This window comes from Tupaia chinensis, unplaced genomic scaffold (assembly GCF_000334495.1).
Source record: "Tupaia chinensis unplaced genomic scaffold, TupChi_1.0 Scaffold000368_1, whole genome shotgun sequence".
Classification (NCBI taxonomy): domain Eukaryota; kingdom Metazoa; phylum Chordata; class Mammalia; order Scandentia; family Tupaiidae; genus Tupaia; species Tupaia belangeri.
Genome location: NW_006159865.1, coordinates 1,682,219 through 1,707,372, shown reverse-complemented (window position 1 = coordinate 1,707,372; position 25,154 = coordinate 1,682,219). Strand labels below are relative to the sequence as shown.

General features: G+C 43.1%; 1 protein-coding gene across 2 annotated transcripts in view; it reads left to right on the top strand.

Moving 5' to 3' along the window:
• Positions 1 to 6: 6 nt before the first annotated feature.
• Positions 7 to 25,154, top strand: part of LRRC3B (leucine rich repeat containing 3B) — a 99,374-nt gene continuing 74,226 nt past the window's right edge. Inside the window, exon 1 of one of the 2 annotated variants that reach the window (XM_006153315.1) lies at positions 7 to 133. The gene's annotated coding sequence lies outside the window, so the exon portion shown is untranslated. Of the gene's footprint in view, positions 134 to 513; positions 758 to 25,154 lie in introns of those variants that run through there. The other variant, XM_006153317.1, reaches the window with a different exon arrangement.

Genomic DNA, 25,154 nt, shown 5'->3' with positions numbered 1-25,154 from the left:
CGGCTTGCCGCCGGTTGGAGGTGGCGGCCGCTGCAGCCCCGGCAGCGCGCACATCCCTAAGCTTACGCACCGCACGCCTCTTCCCATCCTTCACAAGAATGGAGCAGCCACCCCGGCCCGGGACTGGCGCAAGGTAAGTGCTGCCGCCTGTTGCTTTTCGCAGAGCGCGGGATCGTCCCTCCTCCCAGATGTCTAGGCCGCCCCTCTAGAAACAAGTGGAGGAGAACTCTCACCCCAGCTTATTGCCAGGGCTGCTCAAACCTTGGGGTCCTCTCGGCGAAGACCTTCAGAGAGACCCGGCCTGGCTAGGGGAGTCCACCTTGTTCGCTCCGGTGCTGCAGGCTCTCCTGCTATAGTATGCAAACTTTTGTGACCCCCGCCCGTCACCTGCGCGGTGCCCACCCCGTGCCGTGCAAGTTGCACGTCTAGTTGTCGCTTGCGCCCTTCCCCCAGCCCCCCTGGCCATATACAGCTGCCCATTCCGCTGGGTGCTCTTGCCATTCGACTTTTCACTTCCTGCAGCTCCTGAGGGGAGGTCTTGGGACCCAGCCGTGCCGGTCCTGCCCGCAGGAGCTGGGAAGGAGCAGAGGCCGTGCGGTAGGAGAAGTGGGGTGCAGGGGAAGGCTGCGGCCACACTCTGGGGCTCTGTCCAACGCGGTGGGAGTCAGAGTCAGTTCACCTTTGCGCACGCCACCCCCAATCCGGTAATGAAACCCGTGTGCTCGGTGGGAACTGCAAGTGCAGATCTGGGGGTAAAGTAAGTGTCTGGGGAAGGAAAGGTTCCCGGGGGGTGGGGTGGGGTGGGGGAGGCGCCTGAGGATCGGGATAGATCTGCCTACGCGTGAGGGAAACGAACATGTGCTAATGTGGGCGAGGGGACAGCCCTGAGCAGAGGAAAAGGGATTTTGAGTCTGGAGGGCGCTGGCCCTGGTGTGTAAATACAGATGGGGGAGGAGCGGGGTACCCGCGGAGGTGCAGAGACACGGATGGAGCCCTGGAATGCCGGGACCAGGGAGGGAAGGGGGATTTGACCCGGCGGGCTACTGGGTGCTAGGATGGGGCCATTTCGCTCCCAGGAGAAAGCACACCGCCCCTCGAGAATCTGAATGCGTTTGTATGGCGGGGTTGTGACTAAATAGTCAGATCTTGGACTAGGGATGCATTTCCTGGTTCTAAGAGGACCCCAGTCCCCTCCCTCCTCGGGGCACCCTCTGCCTCTACAGCTTCACCTCTGGTCAGTCTTCACGCCCACCTTCCTGGCAAGACGCTGGGGAGTCCAGGCTTTCTCCAGCCGCAGGGTGGGAAGGGGACTCCTGGCCTTCCGGGGAGACGTGTGTGCGGGGTAGGGGAGAGTTTCAACGCCTGATCAGTAGACAAGGGTCTGAACAGGATAGAGAAGCGCAAAGGTGGGGGCTGCACTGGATCGATGCACTTTCCCACCACCCCACCACCCCACCGCCCCAGCGCCCCACAGCAAATCGCACCTGGGCGGAGCAAGAGAGGGCGGGAGCTCCGCGCTGCGCCCGGGAGGATCCAGAGCGCAGCGCAGTAGGGCATGCGGGGAAACGCAGAGCCGGGGTGTGGGCATCGCATTAGGGGAGACCCAGCTCTCGACCCGGGTCCAGGCAGAGGTGGGTCTACCCACCTTGCAGCCCCAGGTAGATGCTTCTGGTTGTTCCAGATGCTTTGGCGGATTCCGAAAGGCTAGGCTTTTCCCTCCTTTGCACCTCAATAATCTCGACTGCAAGACCTTCTATTTTCGGGAGGGGGACCTAAAGAAGAGGAACCCTCCTCTCGTTTGAGCAGCCCAACTCCCTTTTTCTGGGTGGGGAAACTCAGTGAGCTGCCAAGGTCGGGAAGCACTTCACTTAACGCTGCTCTTTCCAGGAGGTGCACACCCCTCAAGTGGTGCCTTTGGCTGAGTTGGGTGGGTCTAAGATCCAGCTGGCTGGATACAAGTAACATTTCCAGGTTCCCTGGGTCTGGAGCTCAGTACAACCTCTGGTCCTCCTAGTTCAGACCTCCCAAGTGCAGGTTTTTAGGGGCCTAAGCTTCTCTGCAGATGCCCTGTAGACGCCTCCTGCTCTTCTGTACCTGCAGAGAGAAACAATTTAGGGCAATTCCCTTTTCTGGGCCCCAAGATTGGCCAGACCCTTCCAGAGGAGAAGTTGTCTCAGCCGGTGCTGCCAGGAGATAGCGAAGTCATTTGCTCCAGTTCCAGGGCACCCCTGGAGCAGCGACCTCTCTGCCGAGCAGCAGCGAGCTGCAGAGCCCCAAGGAGTTGACAGGGATTCCCTCCACACAGGCTTCTGGTGCGGTTCCTGAGCACAAAGGCCACTCCCTCACAGGCCAGACCTCGCTGATGAGAGAGCGCTGGCTTCTTCCGAATTACCTGGATAAATGAGGTAGGACCCCAGAGTTACTCTGCAAGATTTAGCTCCTCACTAGGCAAGATTTAGCTCTTGACACCCAAGGCCGTTTCTTCCTAGGTGCTTAGCACTTGGATTTGTGCTCTGGCCACTTCCCTTGGCATGAGAACTGGTCCCTTGGGAACTTGAGGAAAGACCCCAAATTCACACTGTGTGTTTTCGCCATTTTGACTTATTTTTCAGGCTGCTAAGCTATTCTGGGGCAACAAGTAATAATAATAATCAGCACTCTTAAGGATTTGTTGAGTCCCTGTTACATGCCTGGCACTTCCCTAGTTATTCTATGTGCGTGTGTTAGTTTCATCCCATACAACCACTCCGAAAGGTAGGTGAAGTTGTTTTTTTTTTTTTTTCCCTTACCATTTAATAGGTGGGGAAACAAAGCCATGAAGAAATTATTTGCTTATTGTTAGCTCCTCAGCAAATAGTGGTGGGACTGGTTCCCTGGTGAGCAGAGATCATTGGGTATGTGCCATGCTCCCAGCCCTGTTTGGCACTAACGCTCTTTTGTCCACAAGGCAGTATAGGTGAGGTCCCTAATCCTTGACTCCAAATCCCAGGGGTTTACTGTAAGTGCCAGACCTTATGTGTGGACACCCATGGTTAGAGTTCTGGGGAGAGCGATGTTGTAAGTGCCTGCCTCAGTGTGTGTTGGCGGCGTTGGCGGGGTGGCATCTTGGTCTGATGGAATGCTAGTACTAAAAGCTGATTTAAAGACTTGGTTACTGGCAACGATATTTCTCTGCTGCATCTTTTAGTAGACGTTCCCTTTTGAAATTCATGGAGAAATGGAAGGAAGTATGCAAATATGCAGAGATTTTTTTCACTGGTGAAAACCAGAGGCAGTTTTGGGTGGTAACTGTATTTTGCACTGGGGATTGAATCGGAGAATGTTAGAGGTGAGGAGCCTCTCAGAGAGCATCCTTTCCAGTCCAGACCCAGATTCAGCACTGAGCTCACAGCCTCTCACTTAGTGCCAGAACCACTGTCTTTTGAGCTTTGGATAAATAAACTATGTTTGTGTGTGATTAGAGAAAAAGACATTAATTGTTTTAACAGCAAGACTTTTGCTTATTTTTTCCATAAATGCTTCTCAATCAACGTTAACTGAGAAAAGCCACTATTGAATAATAATAGCTAAGCCACTGTAAGTGTGCCTCTTTCACCAAAAAAAAAAAAAAAAAGGAAAAATGCAGTAGAATAATTGCAGTCCTTCAAATCAACAAAAATTAGTTCTATAGTCCTTTATATGGTTCTGAGTAAGGTTAAGTGAATTCCCAACCCCTGTAACAAAGTCCTTCTGTCAGGTTAGTAGCTCTGTCCAGTCCTACTCCTATTTGTGAAGACAGGAGAAAAGGAAGGGATAATTGTTCTGAATACAATGAAATGGGTTAGTATTATTTACCCTGGGTTTCTGACCCCTGGGTTAAACTTTGTGCTGATCTAAATCAGAAGTCAAACAATGCCTCTAGTGGATATACCTGTGACTGAGACAGGGGAAAAATACTGGCCGCCAGCAGAAGTTAAGTGCAGTGCACTGGGACATGGATTGCACATGGCCAACTGTGGTTCGAATCCCCCGCTAGCAACTTACAAAACACTCTGGGTCTTTGTGTGTGCCCAATACCTTAGTAAGATAGAGAAATCGAGGAGATGCAATTGTGGGGTGACTGCAATCCATTAGGAGGGTGAGGACTTTCTCTTTCTCTCTCTCTCTCTCTCTCTCTCTCTCTCATGAGCACATGTGCACTCTGGCAATTGAAGGGGGAAAAAGGCAGAAAAATACTTCTTTTACTTCATCCCTTGTCTGAGCCCTTTAAACAAAAGCAATTTTGTCCAATCACTAAAGGAATCTATATACCTTCATGTGTTCACACAGCACAGAGTTCTTGATTCTGAGAACATCCCATGTCCTTTTTTGCTGTAGCTTTGGTTCCAGAATGTTCTTGCCTCTGAGAGAGAACAGCAGAAAGTGAGTTGGAGTTAACAGGAAGGGTGAGTGGGAAAAGCCAGTTTTGGAGAATCCCATCAGGGAAGCAAGAATACAGACAGGCAGCAGAAATTCTGGTGCCTTTTATGTCACCTAGAACAGGATTTCTGTCCCTAATGCCATGGGGGAAGGAGGGGAACCAGTGAGAATGAGGGAGAGGTTTGTCAGGGCTCAGGGTGGCCCTGGAGTGGCAGAAGAGCCCCTAGAGGGGACAGACACTAAGCTGTTCTTCCTCCTCTTCGCCTTTCCTTTCCTGCCCTCTGCTCCATCCGCCATCCTTGTCAGGTTGACTGATCTGAATCCCAAAGCCCCTGGTCATCTCAAGAGGAAGCACTCATTTTCTAGAGAATTCATTAGAAATGAATATTTCTTTTATTAAGAAAAAAATTGCACATCTTCACTCTTTAGGAAGTCATTAAAAATCAGGTTATCCCAGAAGAGCAATTTCCCAAGGTGAGGACACCCATGTAGTTGGATTGCAGCAGTGTTAAAGAAAAAAGATGTAACTCTGAAACCGGGTGTGACAGAATGAACAAGAAATGGTCTGTTCTCGGACTCAAGAGGACAATCAGTCTAAACGTGGGTAGACATGCTGGTTTACAACCCGAGCTGCTGCGTGTAGGGTCCATGTCTTTTCTACCTGCGTACTGGGATTTCCTGCGTTGTAGGGTCAAAGGGCCCACAAGACACGTTTGCTGGAACCATTCCTGGGGAGTGTATTTATCTAAAGCATACAAGTTCGTTGACATTTAATAATTACTAGTGAGCTATGAAACAAAGGACTTGAAAAGTAAAAATGTTTAATTCAGAACACAATGAATAAATATGCGGTACCTAGTGTAAATTAAAATTCTCATTTTGGGTTATTTAATAATAAAAAATAGGACTCTCTCCAAGGTCTACTGGTTAAGGGAGCCAGGTGACCATATATGGCTGACTGTGTCAAGTTCCAGCCCCAAAGGGCTTGAAAACTATATGGGGAAGCATAGGCATGCATGTCTGAAATCCATATAGGACAGAGAAATGGGGGGAAAGGGATTGTTGCATGGCCACACTCCATTCCAGGGTACTTTCTCCCTCTGCCTCTATCTTTCTCTCCTTATTTCTATCTTGTTCTGAAAAATGCATGTTCCCTCTGGCAACTGAAAGAGAAAGAAAAAAAAAATCAAGATTCAGAGTATTTGACCTTAACCTATTTTTAATAACAAGAAATGTCAAATAATACGATTCTCTAAAACAAAATTGAAGAAGGTGTTCAAAATAACAAACAAAAGGTAGAACCTGAGAAACTCTCCTCTCCTGAATTTCATTTTAAATGACTGTATCTTAATTTATATTTAGATGTGGGTTAAGCATAAGATTAATGAAATGAGTATTTGCTTTATCTGCAGCTGGTGATTTAGAGGAGCTTTGTTTGACAAACAATGTGAAATCAGGACGCAGGCTTTTATACTTGAGATACTGGTATATATCTACACTTTGTAAAAACAGTAGATTAGGGTTCATCACGTGGCGCAGTGGTTGTGGTACTGTACTCTCACATGACCAACTGTTCATTTTGAGTCCCGAACCTGGTGGCTCGAAACTCACGTCAGGTTCAGGAGTGTGCGTGTGTGCCCAAAATCCCAAGAGGAGACTGGTAATGGTGGTGGGGGTGATTTCTCGTTTTCTCTCTCTCTGTGTCTCTCACGAGTGCATGTGCCCTATGGCAAAAATCTCTCAGGGCAAAAAAAATATTAGTAGATGAATGCATCTCAACACCACATATGAAGAGGCCATTTCTTTTGAGAATGAAATCTAGAATCTTCTCAAGAGCAGACAGGTTTGGAACACTCCACTTCATGAAGGATGATAAATTAATAGTAAGGGCTGTATGATTTTTTAAAAAATAAATAGATTTGAATACTGAAAAAAGAACCACCTCTAATAAAAACAGATTTTATTCTTTAAGAAAATAAATAGCCAGATTACGAAAGGTTATGAGATTTAAGCTTATAAACCACATTTTACGTGGTTTATAAGCTTAAATCTCAAATGTCAAATGTCACTATACTTTCAGGCAGCTTTTAGAAAAGTGTTTTAAATGCCCTTTTTTAGAAGCAAAATGGAAACAAATATTATAAAAAATACGTGATGCCATTCCTAACCACAGAGTACTATTTGACAGAGCAGTAAGTGCATTTGCAGATACAAATTAGTTTCTTTTCTCCTTCTCTCCCTCCCTTCCTCCTTTTTGCTCTTCCCTCATTCCTCCTTTCTTTTCTTCCTTTCTACCTCCTTTCCTTCCTTTCTAGGTCATTGATTAGATAAGTACTCAGTGCCTTACTGGAGAGCCTGAAATTTTAAGACAAAAATGCCCCCTAGTCAGGCTTGGGCTGCAGGTACGGTGTGCTTGTGTGTTGGTCCAGAGCTAAAACACAAAGGTTATGAGGTAGCATTGGCTTTCCCTGGTCTCCCAACCTCAGCTGTGATGTGGAGAAACAGCCACCCTGTGGACCTGCGTCTACAGGGCTCCCCTGTACCAGTGACTAAGCAGTATGCTTTCCTTCTGCTACACTGGGAGTTCATGCACTGAGCAGAGTCTTGGTCCCACCCACTGACCTTCCCTCGGCATTTGGCCACCAGAGATTATTAAGCAGGATATTTTCCACCATTTCCACAATTACATTTAAGCTGTGGAGTGTTGCGTAGTCATTTATTGGAGTGGCCAGTCTGGGGTTTTTGTTTTGTTTTGTTTTTAATTGCATCTCAGAAACACTTCCTATAAATAAAGTGAATATTAATCCCAAGTGGGAAGGTGTCGTGTAGCCTGTCAGTGCCCAAAACATTTGCTACAAAAGCTATGATGGTAGGATGGTACATGGCTGGCCAGGTCAGGAGGGCCAAATCAGAGGTTGCAGAAAACAAGTAGAGGAAGGCGGGCACAGGAGAGGAGAGTAAGATGGACTTGACCGCAAGGAAAGTAAACCTCTCAAAGGAGGGGGACTGGCAATTAGCACAGGCAGAGCAAGAGATATCTACTAGCAAACTGAAGCCAAAGGATAAGGAGGAAAAGGCACAAATATAAGATAGTGAAGAGAACGGGAGTGATAAAGACCCAAAGAAGAGGTGTACAGACAAATAATTTACTAAATAATTCCCAGTGGTCTCGATCAACTCAAAGACAGCCTAGCTCCTCAGCTAGAGGGCATGGTATCTTTCTCACATGCTCAAACACATTAATGTGGCTTCTGAATCAGCAGGCTGATGGTTCTTACCTTTATACTATGGAACCGTAGTGTCTTCTGACAATCTGCCAAAGCCTAGGGACCCTGGACTAATATATTTACATGTATTAAATAGCACATGAATGATGACACACACCAATGTTATGAAATATCTATTTATATACTCCATTATTTTTCATCTTAGAAGGCACATGTGCTCATAGTGAAAGAGAGATAGCAGCTCCCCTAGTGGGGGTGTGTGGTCATACTGTAATCCATTTTCCTCCATTTCTCCATCCTGTGAGAATTTGGGGCATGCACACACACACATGCCTAGAATGTTTTGTAAGTTGCCAGGACCAGGATTCAAGCTGAATCCTGGGATCTGGCTTCCTACGCACAGGGCTTACCTACTGAGCTACTTACTTCTGGCATACAGATAGATCAGTTCCTTAGTATGATCTAACAGATTTTTCATCGCCTGGGTGTTTCCTGTCATTTCCCTTAGCATACACTACACCCTGATATGTTAGAACTGTGCTACTGGGTGGACGCTCTCTGTCTTCTTTAAAAAATTATTTTACTTACTAATGTATGTGTTGCTTTATTTTTTTTAAAAGAGATTTTTGCTATAGGATGCATGCACTTGCCAGAGAGACAGAGAGACAGAAAGCGAGAAATGACTCCCTAGGGGGAATGGCCATGCCATAATTCCTTCTTCTTCATTCTCCTCTTGGAATGTTGGGCATGCACGCACACATGCCCTGTGCGAATTTTAAGCTGTCAAGTCTGGGACTCGAACCACATTCGATGATGTGGGAGTCCAGAGACGTACCCATTATGCCATCTGCTAGTCCCGTTAATATATATGCTTCTTATATAACACATATATAGAAAGATCTAGGGTTGGGACTCATGGCTACCATTATTTTGAAGTAGGCATGAGCATAAATGAGATAGCTGTAGCAACTGTATGGTGATGTGGAAATACATGACTTGTCTTCACAATGGAGTCACTGGTACCACTAGTCCACTTGAAGTGTATGCCTATATTCATGATGGATTAAAATGCTATGGAAACATTACTGTTTAGGGTTAATGAACAAGGTTGTGAGTTTTGTTTTGTTTTCCTTTCAAATTTATGGATCTTTTGAATTCTATGGAAGTCTATTACCCCCAAAATTCCAAACTAGGGTGACTGTGTAATTTATCCCCTACCTCTTGGATAATTTGTAGAATGAAAAGGATCTCTCAGCTGTTTCTCTAAGACAGTCCGTGTGAACTGGGATAGGCCTGGGCAAATCGGAATGGAGGGTCTCATTAAAGGCTTTATCTCCCTAGATCTTTTTCTCCAGACAAATTTTCACTTTTCTGGCTCAAGGAAAAATTTTTTTGTCTGTCTTATTCATAGAGATTAAAAAGATGTGGATGCTGATGGTCATTGAGAAGTGAAGAAGATATGTAGCTGAAGGAGGGTCCCTCAGCAGCACAGAAATAGTGAGAATAATGGTTGATACCAGGAGCTGCTTGTGGGAGGGTAGCAGGGGGGTTGTGAGATAATTTATAATAAACATAAGAATACAGGTAAATAACAGGAAGGGGTTATGCGATGGTGCATCACAGCAGAGTAAAAATTTGGACAATTAAATGCATATTTCAAAAAAAATAAAATGAAAGGGAGTCCCATGTCAGAACTACCGCTAGACCAAGGGATGCTTTTGTGAGAACAGAAAAATAGACACCTTGGAGTAGCAGTGACTTCCTGGGTGCTGGCTGGATGAATGCAGGCTTGCATTTTAGTTCCCAGTGGCTAGGTTCCTGATCGACTTGGCCCATAGCACCTAAGGTGAAGAAGAATGATCAGACGCCATATTGGATTTCAGCCAAAAGTGTCTACTTCCCCTCCAACGACTTTTTATTTGAAATAGAGCTGTCACACTCTTTTTAAAAAGGTTCACTTCCTTTCCCTTCCCACTTCCTCATTATCAGGAAATGGCCTCAGTGCAGAAAGGTGGAGGGAGACCCATGGGAAAAAAAACAAGGATGTGAAGAATTCTTAGACTGGATAATAAGGGTAACAGTGGTCATGGAATCTTTCCGAAACAGATGGTCATATTGTCTGGGGTTGGGAGAAGATATGATATCCTTGATCCTGACCTAGAGATGAACATATTTATGACTTTTCTAATTGGAACAGACAAAAAGAGAATCTTCTTAGAAGAAAGAGCTCTTCTAAGAAAGCCTTTGACTTTGCAAGAGGAGGCCATGGCTCCAAAAATGCCCTCCTCTTTTCACGTACACTAATTGAGTTGGAACCAGAAAACCTGCTTCTAGTTCCAGATTTAGCTGTTTCCAAAGTCTGGTCGCATTTGGGCTGGTTATATCACTGCCTTGAACGATGCCTCCCTAGTAAGAGAATAACGAGGGACTAAACAGTTTCAAAGCGCTTTCCAGCACTGTGGTCTGTAATGTCAAGTATATGTCTAACATTGTTTTATTAATAGTCCACTGGATGGCTTCCCTTTTCATGCTCGTTAAGACTCATTCCTTTGTTTAAGCCTTCCAGTCTTTATATACTATAGATCCAACAATGACAGATGGACACTTTACAGTCCTGAGCATCTATGATCCCCGGAACACTTCTGGGAGCCTGGAATTAAAGAACTGAGGGATGAGGCTGTAGAATAAAGGAGCTGACTGGTAAAGAGACAAAGTTGGAAAGCAGAGGGAACATTGATAACTTGCTTTGCAGCAATAATTTTGCAGGAAGAGGTAGGAAAAATGAAGGAAGAGTTCTTGAAATGTTTACTCTTCCTGTTTTGAGACCAACTCTTTTTGACTATACGATCCTATCACTGTCCGCTAAGAACCTTTAAATTACTTCTGGTGTATAGAAGGATTCTACCCTTAGTGTAATCTAATAGAGCTCTCCTCACTTGGCTGTGAGCTGTCATTTCTCTCGGCATATGCTATGCTCTGGTGTGTTAGAATCGAACTGTCCTGGCAGGTGCCCCCATTTGCTCTCTCTAGCTCTGCATTTGGTGGCATCATGTGGGTAGCTCAATATCAGCCATGGTAGGAGTGTTTAAACCAAAGATACTACGGGCAGGACGTTTCTCCCAGAAAGCTGGTTGTGAAGCTTACCAGCACACAACACTGCCCCTGACTTACAGGAAGATTTGAAGTTCCTACAACTAAAAGCACTGTTGTACATCTCTCTATTTGCCATTCTCAGTTTCTGACCGTCCATCTTTCCCTCCATCATCCTCTCTTTTTCTCTCTCCCTTTCTTCTGTCCGCTCATCTATCTACCCACCCACCATGTATCTGTAAGTAACCAGACTGAGTTATAAATCCTCTTGTGCTAGCCGAGTGAGTTAGTGAGTGGCTGTGTTTTCGAACTTTTAATATGTCTCAATTTTCTCTACGTAAAATGTATATAACAGGTAGTTGTGAGGTGTCAATGAATTAGCATCTATAAGGTGATTTTAATAGTGTCTGTGCATGACAAGCACTACTTAAGTCATTGTTATTAGTTTTGATCAAAACTTTATTGATTGCTGGGACCAGTAGTTAGTGTAATGGCTATGTCGCTGGATTCCCATATAGTCGACCACAGTTTGAGTCCCATACCCGGTGGCTTAAACTCATGCCGGGAGCATGTGTATGCATGCCCAAGATCCTGAGAGGAGAATGGAGGAGAAGGGATTGTGGTGTGTCCATCCCCCCTGAGGGGTGATTTTTCGCTTTCTGTCTCTATGTCTCTGTCTGTCTGGTGAGCGCACGCACCCTATAGCAAAAACCTCTCAAAAAAACCAAAAATTTTTATTGATTGTTTCCTGTGTGCACAGTGCTGAATATGCACGGATGAGAAGAAGCAAGCATGTGAAAATGTACAAGAGCCCTGAATAAAGCCTAGTTGTTCCAGAGATAGGAGAATTAACTTCACAGAGCCAAGGGCATTTGCACTGAGTCCTGAAAGATTATGCTTATCACTTACATACACCAAATTGATAGGATGACTAGGAGCATCCTAGGAGGAGGGAAGTCATGAAAGAGCAGGCCCAGAAAGAGAACATAATAATGGTCTGTTGGGTTCTGTGGAGCTAAGCATAAGAACATGGGGGTATAAGGAGACTTTGATAGTGTTGGGTTCTGGCAAGACGCTCCAGGTAATGAGCTTGGGTTTCCTTATAGCTCTGCTTTTCAGTTGCTTGCACAAAACCAGGTCTACATTTCTACTTTTCCAGAAAAACGTAGAAATCCAGATTTATTTATTTATTCACTTTAGAGAGGTTTTTGGAATAGGACACATGTATTCACCAGAGAGACAGAGAAAGAGAGAGAGCGACAGAAAATGAGAAATTGCCCCTCAGGGTCCATGCTCATGCCTCTATCCCTTCTGTTCTCCTCTTGGGATCTTGGGATGGACACACATGCTCCTGGCATGAGTTTCAAGCTTCTACGTCCAGGACTTGAATTGTGGTTGACCATGTGGGAGTCCAGTGATGTAACCATTATACCATCTGCTGGTCCCAGAAATCCAGACTTCTTTTTTTTTGGAGAGATTTTTGCTATAGGATGCATGTGCTCGCCAGAAAGACAGAGACAGAGAGACAGAAAGTGAGAAATAACCCTCCAGGGGAGATGGCCATGCCACAATCACTTCTCCTCCTTTCTCCTCTCGGGATCTTGGACATGCACGCACATGCACCCAGCATGAGTTTAAGCCACCGGGTCTGGGACTCGAACCATGGTTGACTACACAGAAGTCCAGTGACATAGCCATTACATTAACTGTTGATCCCCAAATCCAGACCTTTTATGTAAAAGCTCTTGAAGTTTAATGTTAGAATTAATTAAATGAAAAATAAAACAAAAATGAAACAAAACACTTCTATAGCCTATGCTCAGAATCCCACAGAAGACTGGAGCTCTGGATTGCTGAGCTCATTTAAAGGTGATAAGATCTGCAATTGCAATTCCTAATGTTGAATATGATCCTGCCATTAGTGTGACCACAGGGTGAATCCCCTAAAGCTTTCCAGGACTCAGTTTTCTGCCAAATAGTCATAAACATTTTTGTTTTCTATACCTTGCTACCAGAAGCCTTTTGGATATTGGATATAAAAGCCCATACAAAGAATCAAAGTGTAAGAATTATTCCTAGCCCCTCATGGGCTATGTCAGAACCATACATGCAATCCAAACCCAGAAGTGGTTTAAGGCACCCAAAGACACCCTAATGTCTTCACCTGACTACTTAATTTTAACACTAGATAGAGGAAAGAAATGTAGGTGTATTTCTCCCCCCTCATTCTGTTAAAAACATCACAAGGATCTTGACATTCCATTTTGGAAGTGTGTATGTAAGAGATCCAGCTAAGAATTATTGATTGCATGGATTTGGGATGACAGAGGAAAGATGCACTCCACCTCTACCTAGAATCCGTTGATGGTTTCTTTAGGTGGGAGGAAGATTCTCTGAAAAGGAATCAGCTGCAGTAGGTGTTTGTCAGGGTCATGTCAGAACCTGTGCTTATATTTGTGTAATTTCTCATCTTTTGATCCCTTTTCATTCCGGGCTGCCTTTGATCATGCAGGCTTTTAAGAAAATGATCAAACCTTAGAAGAGTCAAGTTATTTCTAGGTGAGGGGCTGAGCTAGATGGATGTGGTCTTCGACACTGCTGAGAAAGGTGGATGTACACCCGGCCTGCTTCATTGGGTCTAGTGAAAAGTGTTCTGTAATTGCAGCTTTGGGAAAACTTCAGACTTATTATAATATATGAAATCTTGGTGTTGTCTGATTTCTGTTATCTTTCTTAGTTTTGTTGTATTACCTGATTGAACTCGATTATAAGATGCTTCAAAGATTCAAGCAGGCCTTAAAGTAAGGATTCCAGACTTTGGAAAGCACATTTGTTATGCATTTTGACTTCACTGCTGACATCTAACTGTAACACTTGGCTTCAGAAACTGACCTCAGCCTGAGTGTGTCTGACTTTTCTCCAAGCCTCAGACCACCCCCAGGACTGAGATGTCCATGGCCACTATATCTCCTATGCCCTGCTCATGTCTTGTCCCTGTCCCATCAGCCACTGCAAGAGCAGAGCCTTAGAGGAGCCAAGGCCCTTGGTCTACTGAATTCACTTTATAGATAACATAGCACATTTGATATTAAGGAAGTATTAAAGCTCTGACCCCTGACATGATGGCATTTGGAGATGATGCTTTGGGGAGGTTAATTGGATTTAAATGAAGTAGTAGGGATGGCAACATCATGATGGGATGAATACTTCTGTAAGAAGAGATACCAGAGAGCTTCCTCTCTTTACCTGGACACCAAAGAAGAACTAAGCAAGGATACAGTAAGAAGACTGTCTGCAACCCAATAAGATAACCCACATGAGACGCCAGCCTTGCTGGGCTCTTCTCTAGAATGGTGAGAAATAAATTCTCATTGTTTAAGCCACCCATTCACTCTATGATGCTTAGCTTTGGCAGCCTGAGTTAAGACTGGAAGTTGCTATAAGTTCACCTGGGCATCTAGCCTTCCTGTGAAGCATCTCTTTAGATAAAAATGTGCCTGTTTTTCTGTATTGGGTGTATACTGCCAGCCTGACACATAGTAGACACACAATAATAACCTGTTGAGACACTGAAAGACAGATACCGTACATTCTCATACATTAGCAGAACATAAAGGATTCCATTGCATAGAAGTGAAGAGTATAATAATGTATACCAGAGGCTGGGAAGAGGGAGTGGGTGGACAGATAGAGAATTTTATTAACAGATAAAAGACTGCACGTTGATAAATGGATGGAGTTCTCTATCACCATAGCACAGCAGAGAAACTATAGTTGGTGACAATTCAATGTAATGTCTCAAAATAGCTACAAGAGAGGTTCTCAAATGTTCATAACACAAACTAATAATAAATGTTTGAAATGATGGATAGGTTTAGTATCCTGACTTGATCATTATATATTGAATACATGTATTGAAAAGCCACACTGGGGACCAGCACTGTAACTTAAGAGAGCCAGCTCTGGGACAAGCAGTTAGTGTAATGGCTATGTCGCTGGACTCCCGCGTAGTCGACCGTGGTTCAAATCCCAGACCCAGTGGCTTAAACTCACGCTGGGTGCATGTGCGTGCATGCCCAAGATCCTGAGAGGAGAACGGGGGAGAAGGGATTGCAGTGTAGCTATCCACCCGGGGGGGTGATTTCTCGCTTTCTGTATCTCTGTCTCTCTGTCTGTCTGTCTGGCGAGCACACACACCCTATAGCAAAAACCTCTCCAAAAAAAGGAAAAAAAAAAAAAGAGAGAGAGCCAGCTCTTGGGACTAGGAAATGGTGTAATGGTTACATTGTTGGACTCCCATGTAGTTGACTGTGGTTCAAGTCCTGGACCTGGTGGTTTAAAACTCAACACTGGGCTCATGTGTGTGCCTGCCCCAAATCCCAAGAGGTGAATAGAGAAGTGACTGCGGCACAGTCATCCCTCCACTCCAGGGTAGGGGGTGGGGTGATTTCTTGCTTTCTGTCTCTCCAGTGAGTACACATGGCCTTTAGCAAAACTCTCTCTCAAAGAAAAAAAAAAGAAGAGTCAGATCTTTGACAGAGCTGAATTTGAATCCTGACCCAGTGGTTTGAACAACACACTAGGTGTATACGAATGGGTACCCCAAATCCTGACAGGATAGAGAAACAGTAGAGAAGGGATTGCAGTGTGAACTCCCCATTGGGGAGTGCATTGCAGTGTGAACATGCCCCACTGGGGAGTGCTTTGCAGTGTGAACATGCCCCATTGGGGAGTGCATTGCAGTGTGAACATGCCCCATTGGGGAGTGCATTGCAGTGTGAACATGCCCCATTGGGGAGTGCATTGCAGTGTGAACATGCCCCATTGGGGAGTGCATTCTCCCTCTCTCTTGTGCTCTCTCTCTTTGTCTGGTGAGCTCACATGCACATGTACCCTCTGCCAATAAAAAAAGAAAAAGAAATCACACTCCATGTACTCTATAAATATGTGCAATTTATCCTAGTGTCCTTGTAATCATGGATCCATGGCTTGAGATGATAAATTCTTTCAAGATGATGGGTACGTGTATGTATACACATATAGTGTATACACACACACACACACACACATATATACATGCCTATATACACTCACACATACACATACATACATACACACACATATATATATACACACACATATATACATATATATATGCCTATATACATTCACACATACACATATATACACACACACACACACATATATATATACACACACACATATATACATATATATATATGCCTATAAACATTCACACATACACATATAAACAAACACACATATATATATATATACACACACACACATATATACATAGATATATATGCCTATATACACTCACACAGAGACCAAGATGTTAACAGCCTTTACAATTTTACTAGCTCACCCCACAGAGACATAATGATAGTAAAATAAATATAGTCAGCATGCTTTCCTATTTACCCAGCATGCAAGCAAGTGACTGTTTCTAAGCATTTGCAATTTCATCAAGTTCCCCTAGAACCATTCTCAATAAGGAGATGCTGAGTTGTGCTTCTGACCTGCCAAAACCTAATTAACTTGAGTTGAGTAAAATAAAAAAAAGAAGTCTATCCTTTATCAAAAGAATCATAAAACCTTGACATTGGAAGGAATTTCGGAGATCCTTTTTAAGTTGAAATCTCCAATGGGCAGGTTTCTATGGAAGGATATGATTTTGTCTGACAAAATGGTGGCTTTAGGATTCATCCTTTTTGCTATTAGAAATCCCTCAGACACTACGAGGAGTTTGTTCCATGGTTTTTGCCATTTGAGAGTTGAGAAGCTATTTCCTCAAGATGCTATTCATCTTTATTCATATCTAGATGCAGATGAGTTCACAGTGTGTGGGTGTGGGATTTGAAGAGTCTGAAGTGCTTAGGTAACAGTTGGCGTGCCAGTTGTATAATGAAGAATATGTATTGGCAATATTAAGTTGTGGGCTGAAGCTCATTTTTGGAGATTTAAAAACAATAGAACAGAACAAAACTTCTAAAAGCAACAACATTTTTATGCCACAGGTGTTTCTAAATGTTGGGACAACAGTGTTGAGAAACAGGCCTCTGAACTGTGTCAGAGTTTACTTCTGACCAGCCTCAATTTACTAAGTAAACTCTACATAGTCTTTTCTGGGTGTTGTGGTGTTTCTAAGTATAGATTTATATTGCACCCAACTGACTGGAGAAATAGCTTCAATAAGAATAGATACAATTAATTCACTTTTCACTGAAGATGAAGGAACTAACTGGTTTCTGGAAAAATGAGTGGAAATTAATTGAGTTACTAAGAAGTTGCTTTCTGCTTCCCAGTCAAAGCACCTCAAAGTTGCTATCAAGTTTTATAGCATTCTCAGGTGAAATTGTCTGTGATTACTTTTTAAAAAGAAAAAAAAAAAAAAAACTCATGCTCCTCTCTCTACCTTACCTTTTATTTGGGTGACAGAAATGGAGAAAGCTACTTTCTGCCCAGTTGTAAGTGAAGTGGAAAGTGTGAGCATGACTGTGACCAGAGTGAGTTCACATTTGTGGATTCTACGTATAGCAGATGTCTCTGGTAATACACGGATGCCCAGGGGCCTGGATTAGCCATGCAATGCCTAAAGCAGGAGTGCTAGCCATTTCTCCTGCCATGGCTCCATTTGGTAGTCTTAAAAATCTAGGCATTTTCTTCTCAGAATAATACTTTTAAGTGTGTAAATACAGTGCTTAGGGTTACCACAAGCAAAACAAATAACACAAACACACTCATTGTCACAGAACTTATGACATTATGTGTGACCTGTAATCATTGCCCAATGTGTCATCAAGGATAAAAATATTCCTTTTTTTTGAGATTTTTGCTATAGGGTGTATGCACTTGCCAGAGAGACAGAAAGCGAGAAATCACCCCCCACGGGAGATGGCCATCCTGCAGTCCCCTCTCCTTTATTTTCCTCTTGGAATTTTGGACATGCATGCACACGTGCCTGGCATGAGTTTTAAGCCACTGGATCCTGGACTAGAACCATGGTGGACTACGTGGGAGTACAGTAATGTAACCAGTATGCCATCTCATGGTCCTCAATAAAAATATCGATTTAAATAGCACATTTCAGTAGTTTACTTGGTCATCAAATGTGTTTGAACTTGCCTGATCTAGAATTGTAGTCCACATGCCTATCATGTTTCTTTTTTAATTTTATTTTTTCATTTATTTACATTTAATCATTGTATGTCTTCATAGCATACCATATGGGTTCTCAAAGCATAAATGCCTTGAGTGTTAAGCAACTCAAAGATATCATGTACTCAATAACTTTCCATTCTGTTAAACATTTTCTTCTTTACGAAGTCCCTCCCCCAAACTCCCATTCTTCCACCCCCTCCTATGTAGTCTCTGATAGCAACACTTGCTGTCACTGTTATTATACCTTCCAACCTTTCAATTTCTGCTATAGAGTGCAGATGTTTGGATATATTAAGCAGGGACACATTGGGTCATTGGAAAAGTCATGATGCATTTTTACATAGAAAAACATATTGTGACTTTTTCAATGACTCAATACAATGCCTGTCTTTCATAGTCTGACTTGTTTCACTTAGCATTACGTCTTCCATATTCGTTCACTTTGTAATGTCAGAGTTTCATTATTTTTTATGGCTGGGTAGTATTCCACAGAGTATATGTGCCACATTTTTTCAATTCAGACATCACTTATTGGGCATGTAAGTTGATTCCATGCATTAGAAATTGTGAATAATGCTGCAATAAACATGTATATGCAAGTCTCTTTCCAACTGAGTGTTTTCCTATCTTTTGGGTAAATACCCAGGAGTGGTATTACTGAGTCATATTGGAGTTATATTTGTGGGTTTTTGAGGAATCTCCATATTGCTCTTCATAGTGGCTGTACAAGTTTACATTCCTACCACAAGTGTAGGAGGGCTCCCTTTTCACCACAGCCTCACCAGCACTTGTTATTTTTTTGATCAGACATCCTATATAGAATTAAATTGTATCTCATTGTGGTTTTGATTTGCATTGATCCTATGACAAGAGACACTGAAAAATTTTTCATATGTGTTTTGGCCATTTGCATGTCTTTCTTGGAAAGTTGTCTGTTCAACTTGTTTGCTCACTTTTTAATTTGATTGTTTTTTGTAAGTACACTGCTTGATTTGCCTAGATATTATGGTTATCAGTTCCTTGTCATAATTCAAAAGACAACGATAACTTACAAAGAACTAAAAATTCTCATTTGAATTGTCGATTTTGCCAAGCTATTAACAACTAATTTAATGACTAACTTCTTCCCATTAATACATGGGAATGAGCAAACAAATATGGATAGGGAAGACCATAAAACATCATAGATATCTGGATCATTAGGATAAGAAAAGGCATCATTCACCCTTTGTAGCTGAATGACTACTAGGTGAAGAGTTGACCAATACTTGCCTCTATATGTTACAAAGGGTTATAGTCAGGAGGAATTAACTATCATGCTTTTAAAGTTGTAATAGGGATAAATGGTATTCTGAGATTTCTGAAACGACTGCACTATCATGTGAAAATAGTTGTGATTTTTTACTAGGATGTCACATGTATGGATATGGGTAGTGATCTTTATTGTCTGTCTTTAAAATGGAAAGAAATTTAAAATTCCAGCTGGAGGTCAATGAAAAAGAATCTGAAAAGATCCTACCCAGTTGTCAAGACCCTATACTTTGGCCCAGGCTCAGTGGGGAACTATGGTTCTCTATCTCAAGGTGTAATCAATACCCAGTGAAATGAAAAACAGTCAAGGCAGGGGCCAGCAGGCGGTGTAGTGGTTAAGGCACTGGACCTCACATGGTTGACCGTGGTTCAAGTTCCAGACCTGGCAGCTTGAAACTAACTCTAGGTGCGTGTGCATGTGCGCCCAAAATCTCAAGAGGAGAACAAGGAGAATACATTACATTGCAGTGTGGCCATCCCCCCTTGGGAGTGGTTTTTCACTTTTTGTCTCTCTGTCTCTCCAGCAAGTGCATGCACCCTATAGCAAAAATCTCTCTTAAAAAAAAAATCAAAGCAGTTATCAGATAGATGAAACCTGTGCATGGGATTATAAGAGAATGTCATTTTTCTGTTCACTGATTTATCTCACAAATACACCAGAATTCAACTAAGATTGTGGTTTATTTCCTAACTGGTCCCTTTGGAGAGAGATGTTATTACCTTTATTCAGAAATAGTATTTGGAACTTCCTTGAAAACCAGTAGTATAACTGTCTGAATATTCTCATCAGTGTTCATTCCTCAGCTGTTTAGAGTGAATCTCATGTCTTCAAATAAGTCAAAGGCATATGAAGTAAGCTGCTTACTTACCATAGAGGGTAATCTAGGTGCAGACACACCAGATTGGGGTGCAAAAGTCCTAAGGTTTCTTTTTTTAAAAAAATATTTATTTAATTTTATCTATTATTTTTTAATTTGATGAGAGGAGAGAGAGAGGAAGAGAGAAAGAGAGAGAGAGCAAGCCGCCAGGTCCAAGACTTGAACCCTAATCGGCCATGTGGGAGTCCGGCACCTCAACCACCACACCACCTGCTGGCCCCCCTAAAGCTTCTTTTTGAAGGAGCTCATCAGCTACCCTGAAGGCTGCTCCACAGCAGGTAGAGGCAAGGTGGGGTGAGATCCAGAAAACATTGCATCCCCAAAGTGATACAGCCATGGAATCAGATTATAGTCCCATGGTTTGGCTACCGTATAGGACATTTTTCCCCCTCTATAAAGTAACATTCCAAAATGGTTTGAAAGTGCTAAGTAAAAACATTCACTGGTTACATTCTATACAGCTTTGAATAGATCTGCACTATTCAATAGAAATAGAATGCCATTCACTTATGTAATTTTAAGATATTTCAGAAGTCACATTAAACTTGTAAAAAGAAAAAGGTAAAATGATTTCAATGATATACTTAACCCAACGTTTTCAAAATTATTATTTCTATATATAGTAAACACATTATTGAATTTTATTCACATTAAGTCTTTGAGATCTGGCGGTATTTTATATGTCTAGTGCATTGCACTTTGGAAACAATTTTTTTCTTTTTGAGAGAGATTTTTGCTATGACATATGTGCGTTTGCCAGGGAGAAAGACAGAAAGCGATAAATCACCCCCAGCGTAGAGGGCCATGCCACAATCCCTACCCCTCCATTCTCCTCCCAGGATTCTGGGCACGCACACACAGGTGCCAGGCGTGAGTTTAAGCTGCCATGCCTAGACTCAAATTGTGGTCTAGTATGTGGGAGTCCAGCGACGTAACCATTATGCCATCTACTGGTCCTCACTTTGGACACAATTTTCATCAGAAATTCTTGACCTATATTTAGATTTCAAAAATATTTACTGTTAAAAAAAATAGGTTCACATACCCGAATTTTACCAGGTATACATTTTCGAATAACTGAATTAATAATCAGTTTTAAAATTCAAACCTAAACGAATCTCAAATAAATGTAATTAAATAGTCCTCAGTCACACTAGCCACATTGCAAATGCTCATTAGCCAGTTGTGACTAGTGTTTACCATCTCGGACAGTAGAGGAATAAACTACGTGGGAAAATAATTGAAGAGGGGTCCTTGGGTGCAGAGTAGAAATTTTAACTCTTCAAAAAAAATCAGAGACATGCTCAACCTCCCACTTTGTGGTGTTGTTTCTATACATGACTTCTTTTATCTTTTTGGCAACTCAGTATTTTTCCAAAAGATCTCCATTTTCTCTGTAGAATACTTTTAAACAGGCCCCCTCCCTTATAAAAGGGCTTTCTTTATGAATATTCATTATTTACATCTAGAGTGTCACATAGTCTGTGTTTCATAGAAAGTTCAGGAATGAGTTTAGAGAACCATATGGAAACAAGACATCAATGCCTCTAACCTAAGTTTTAACAACTAAACAGATAAACCTCAAGAATAGCTTTTCCTTGCCCTGAGCCCTTCTTTTTTTTTTAAGTTTATTTCTCCTGAGAAAGAGAGAGAGAAAGAGACACCATCCACAGGGTTTTCCTCCCATGATTCACTCCACTGTCACCTGCCCAGATTATAGGGGACCATGTCCCAGTGTCCTCAAGGACGTCTAAGGACACAAACACAGGACCGCCCCCATAGACGTCCAGTCGTGATAAACCACAAGCCACTGCTTGGCTTATGCCTACCTGTTTTGAAGTGTGTCTGATTCTAATTTTGAAGATGGAGAGTATGGGGCTCATGAAACTATAGATTTATTATCTCCCTTGCTCCCCGCCCCCCGTCTGTTAAGTGATTCAGCAGGCCCTGAGAACTGTTACCCTAGGAAATGCTCCTCTCACTATATTGTTTTTGTCAATGATTTTCAAAGTGTGTTCTGAAGACTGCCTTCATAGAAATACCTTGTGTCTTGTTGAACTGAAGAGTCCTAGGCTCTGTCTCAAACCTACTAGATCAGAATATCTGAAAATATGGCTCTAAGCATCTGCATTAAAAACAAACAAACAGGGTCCAGCAGTTAGCGTAATGGCTATGTCACTGGACTCCCACGTAGTCAACCGCGGTTCGCGTCCCAGACCTGGTGGCTTAAAACACGCCGGGCGTGTGTACGTGCATGCCCAAGATCCCGAGAGAATGGAGGACAAGGGATTGTGGCGTGGCCATCCCCCATGGGGGGTGATTTCTAGCTTTCTGTCTCTCTGTCTCTCTCTGTCTGGCAAGCGCACGTGCCCTATAGCAAAAACCTCTCCAAAAAAAAAGATAAAAACAAACAGACAACAAACCTCCCTAAGTAAAGCAAGCACCTCAGCTTAAAATATGAACTTCTTTAATCCCACCCTTCTCATGCATGACATTTAGAAATCCACAACATTGTAGGTGTGCTGTCTCCCCTCTGTTCAGGTCATTTAGCAAATATGAGACTGGGGATACAAAGAAAATAGATTGTAAGATTCTGTCTCTAAACTCAGAGAGCTTAAAGACATAGAAGAGAGAGACTTACGGAAAACTATGTTCATAAAGCATTGCCACTGGGCATGCTGAGTGTAATGAGAACACAGAGAAGATGGGTTGGGAGTTGATGCAATGGCTTAAAAAGGGCTTCAGGAAGGACAGTCCAGGGCAGCACACACTGGTTGATCGTGCTGCTTGGCAAACTAAGGCTACCTGGGAGGCCTGGCTCAATTCTCAGACCATCCTCAAAATCTTGACCCATTGGTGTGTCTGTGTCTATAGTCTCAGTTCCTTGGAAGGCTGAGGCAGGAGACTTGAAACACAGATGTAGTGAGACCCTGTCCAACACAGAGAACAAAACTAAAAGCTACACACACACACACACACACACACACACACACACACGGCTTGAGGGTCCCTAAGTTGATTCAAAAGATGAAATAATATGTGTGTTCAGATGCACAGATAGAAGCAGGGAAGGAAACCTGGAAACTTAGAATCAATGAACACTTGTGACCAGCATGAATGGCATGACATAATGGACTTATTGCAGGAATCAGAGCTTCCACAGTTGTAAGAAATGCACAGGGGCTGCTGACTCCAGCATCTCAGGTGGGCTTTGCCCTGGAACTTCCCACACACAGACCCAGAAATGAGTCTGGAGACCCAGGAATCAGCAGTGGGTGCACCTGTGCCCTTGCTTGGGCAGCCAGCTAGTCAGCCAGTCTGCAGCGACCTGTGCCAACTGGACAGCGCCTCCTAACATGAAGCTGTGCAGCATGCCTGCCCTCTGAATCACAGACTAATTCTGTTGTGACCAATCGGGACTTGAAGCCCACAGGGAAGGGGGTTCTGGGAAATGTGGCCCCACAGATAAGACAATACAGAATCACTACCATGGGCATAAAAAGTCCGCTTGGAAGATGGTAGAATGAAATGTAAGCACATGGGGCTAGAGAATCAGCTAAGATAGGGTGTTGGCCCCTGTAAAGAGAAAAAAGTAGCAATGGATGGCCTTATGCATCCTGCTAAATAGGAACTTTATCCTTTGTGTATCAATGGATTAAAATAGAGGAATAACTTATTAAAATGACCTTTCTTTCCTCTTTTCTATCTTCTCATTTTTTCTTTTCCTTTTCTTTTGTTTCATTTCATTTTGTTTCCTTTCCTTTCCTTTTTTCCTTTTTTCTTTTTCCTCTTTTGCCAGAGGGCACATGTATTCCCCAGAGAGAGACAAAAAGATAGAGAGAGAGAAAGCAAACAGTCCCCAATGGAGCATGCTCACAACACAATCGCTTCTCCTCTACGTCCCCATGCTGCTGCGATTTGGGGCATGCATATGCATCTGGTATTTTTCAAAGTGTGGGCTGAGATTTGAATTACAGTTGTCCACCCTTAACTACTAGACAATGAAGCCACCCCAAATTACTTTTCTTTTAAAAAGCACTCTGATAACAGAAGTAGTTCTCAAGCTTTTTGGTTTCAGAAAACTTTCAGGTGCTCAACAATTACAGAGCATTCTAGAGGTTTCTGTTTACTCAGATTACATTTATCCGTATAAACCATTTTAGAAATAAAAATGGGCACATTTTCCATGTTTACTAAGTTAATAATAATAATATTTCCATTACATACAACAGGAAAGCATTTTTATGAGAAATAATATTTTTAAAACAGAAATAAGTGAAAAGAGAAGCACTCCGCACCTCTTTCATTTGTGGCTTAATAGAAGACAGTTGTAATCTCGGATCTGCTCTGCACTCGCTCTGTTGTGATATCCTTTGTCAGGAAGCCTTTGTTAAATTCCACTGTATGACTGACTGCAAGGAATAACAGTAGGAAAGACGAATCATGTCTTAATAGCTTGTGAAACAGTCTCGTCCTCAAGAGTCCCCTTAAAGGGTTTCAGGGACCACTCAGAGTCCCAGGACACACCTTGAAAGCTAGTGTAGGGTGGAGGGTGGGGTGGCTGTGCAGGCAGGCAGTGCAGCAGGGGCACCAGAGAGGAGAAAGACGAGAGCCTGCAAGATCTCTCTGTCCCTTGTTGAGCTTTCCTGGTGAGTGATTTGGAACGAATGAGGAAGCTGTCAGTCTGATGTCAGGAAACCCATATAGCAGCTGTGTGTCTCAGGAGTCGCAGGCCTTGTCACTTGTTCAGATATTGTCGCTAGTGTGGCCTGCAAGCAATGGCACCTCTTTTTGTTTTTCTCCTTAGAATGTATGAATGGGAGAGAAACTAAGAAGACAGAAGTCACAGAATTCAGTATTAAGATGTGGGACTGGAGGAGAGGGAAGAGTCCCTGAGAATGTCCGGCCAGTAGACAGCTGGAGAGCTGCCAGCTGCCGGCAGAGGCATGGGGGTGTTCCTCAACCCTCCCTGAGCCAGCCAGGCCTCCTGCTCCACGAGGCTTTGAACGGAGGTAGAAAGGAGGCGGGAAGTCCAGCCCTGGAACAATGACTGACTTTTTATAGT